A 2,831-nucleotide genomic window follows, 5' to 3' on the forward strand; every position below is an offset into this window, starting at 1 on the left:
GAGTCTTATTTTTAATTGTTTGCGTAATTCTAACATGTTTATAATTGTCAGTTTATGATGTCGGTGTTTGCATTCTCGTTAAAACTTTACAAAATTATATCTTTTGAACCGTATTTCCGTTTGAGTCCCCATTCGAAGCGTTAGAAAGCTAGCGCGATATTCTTTTCAATAAAAATGGTCTTGAGCAATAGAATGCTAGAAAGTGGAAATGGAATAGAAATAGAAGTGAATTAAATTAATATAGTTTGATATTAATTGGTTAAACTAATAATTGAGTTAATTGCGATGAGTCTATTTAATCAGATTATGTTTGGACTTTGATAACTTATTCGGTTTATCGGTAAATTACGGTATTTTGAGAATTTGTCCGTAATTGTGTTTTTTCGACTCGAATATTTATGTTGAGAATAATATATTGCTATGCCAATGATGTTGTTTTGATAATGTGTATATTCATATATATATATATATATATATATATATATATATATATATATATATTTATAGGGAGCATATCAAGTGAGAGCATTTTAAAATGAGAGATGAGAGGAATAAATATCAATCATTGGATTCATCAAGAGAGAGAAGGTTAATGTATTAATGTGGCTATTAATTTCTCTTTCTTGATGAATCCAATGGTTGATATTTATTCCTCTCATCTCTCATTATAAAATGCTCTCACTTGATATGCTCCCTATATATATATATATATATATATATATATATATATATATATATATATATATATATATATATATATATATATATATATATATATATATGTGGTAAATATGTGGTAAATGTGAGTTGACATGAGATATTATGGATACTAGTGTTAATTGGATTTTGTGAATCGTAATTGAGTAATAGGCCTTTTATATGTGAATTATATGTATGTGTTGTGAATGTTGTGTACAATTGGTGGATAATTCATCGAGTTGAATTATTGTGATATGTGGAATGTTAAGATGGTAGAGATGATCTTAATTGCATAATTGGTTGGTAATTGTACATTCATTCATGGCATAGTCGGCTTTATTGTGGAAGCGGTGAAACTGTGGGTTCACATGGTATTAGACGGTGATCCTTGAATGGAAATAGACGTAGATTACGTTGATCCTTAATTGGAAACATGCGTAGTGTCTTTGATCTTGTCCGGATCGGAAGCGTGGCTTGGATTCTAGATATTGAATCGGAAAGCGGTGAAACTTTGGGTTCACATTGAGGTACCACATGCATAGTGTCACATATCTTGCATTGATTCACATTAGATTTATGTGGTAATTGAATATGTGAAATTGATGTTGTTGTGATACGTGTATGAGCTTGATAATTGAAATGGGTGATGTTTGGATACATACTTGGTTTAATGTGTGAATATGTGATAATTATATTTATGTGCATAGTTGGAAAATATCGTATTGAAATTGGAATATCACACTTTTATACTTATTGAATGCTTAATATATGTGAATATATGGAATAGTATTATTTTATATGATTAGGCAAGGTGTGATAGATTCCTATAATTGTTGATTTAACCATTATATATTATTATACTTTCTTCATAATGATTCGTATTCTCACCCTTCTGTTTTAATGTTGCCCTCGTTTGGCGACATGCAGGTTCTAGAGTTAGTAGCTCGCATGTGATCTTAGTCAGAGTTTCTTCCGAGTTATTTGGAGATTAGGTAGTGAGTCGATGCTCTGGTCATGTAACACTGGGTAGACTAGTTATTTGAACTCATGTTTCTATTCGATTATGTATTACGTTTGATTTGAGAACCTGTTATGTTACTACTTGTTGTTTGATAGACTCTTAAGCCAAATATTCTGAATTATGTTTTAATTTATGTTGATATGATTATTGAGACTTGATCATGGTATGGGACATGGATTATTTTATGAAACACATGAGTATTTAGTAGTTTCTGCTGTGAATGCATATTCTGGATAAAGTATGATTAATTGAGAAGTGTTATTTGAAATGACTAGGTGTATCATATATTGTAAGTAAATGTTGTCGGTTTTTAAAGGCTTTTAGTTTTTGAAAACATCGATGTGACACCCTTTTGTTATTTGCATGCTTATTCTCTGATTATATGCTTATTTATTTTGGGTATAAAAGGGGTGTTACAGACCACGTGTTAGATCCCTATAGGGGAGTTGTATAGTCCGCCGCGTTTGTGCCTAGGAAGTTGAAACTAAATCATTACACGACCGACACACTTGAGAACTGAATAGACGTTTGGGAAAATGTGTCATGATTAATTGACGGTTACTTGCTTGGGGCATCCAAAAGTATAATCGAAACTTAATGGCCATAGGGAAATGCCTAACGTTATGAATAGTCATAATATAGAAGTAATTATTACAGCTAAAGTAATAATTAGATTGAGACATTCAAAGTTGCCAAAAAATACAGGTTTTGTCTTAAAAGTGAATTACATGCAGAATTAATTTAAAGATTGAAAAGACTAAAAGGGAATACAGGTCTTCATTCGTTGGTATTTTATCTTCGCCAAACCCATCTTGTATTAGGCAGCCACTTGAATTTCCTTCAGAGGAGCAACCTCTGTGTCCATAGCAGTAGCTTTTTCAACATGTTCGACACTTTGCTTCACCAACTTGTCCGCTTCTGTGTTGTCCAAGCCTTGAATAACAGCTTGCTCTGTCTTTCCTTTGGAGATTTTTTTGTTTCAGCTCTTCGATTTGAGATTCCCAGATTATAATAGAAGAAGCATAATTGTTGAAGTTAGTTCGTGCTAATTGCTGGGCAGCAAGCAATTTCTTAGAAGCTTCATAAGCGACAAGCGCTTCGTCGAATTCAG

The sequence above is a fragment of the Vicia villosa genome, linkage group LG6 (genome assembly GCF_029867415.1).
Source record: "Vicia villosa cultivar HV-30 ecotype Madison, WI linkage group LG6, Vvil1.0, whole genome shotgun sequence".
NCBI classification, from domain to species: Eukaryota; Viridiplantae; Streptophyta; class Magnoliopsida; order Fabales; family Fabaceae; genus Vicia; species Vicia villosa.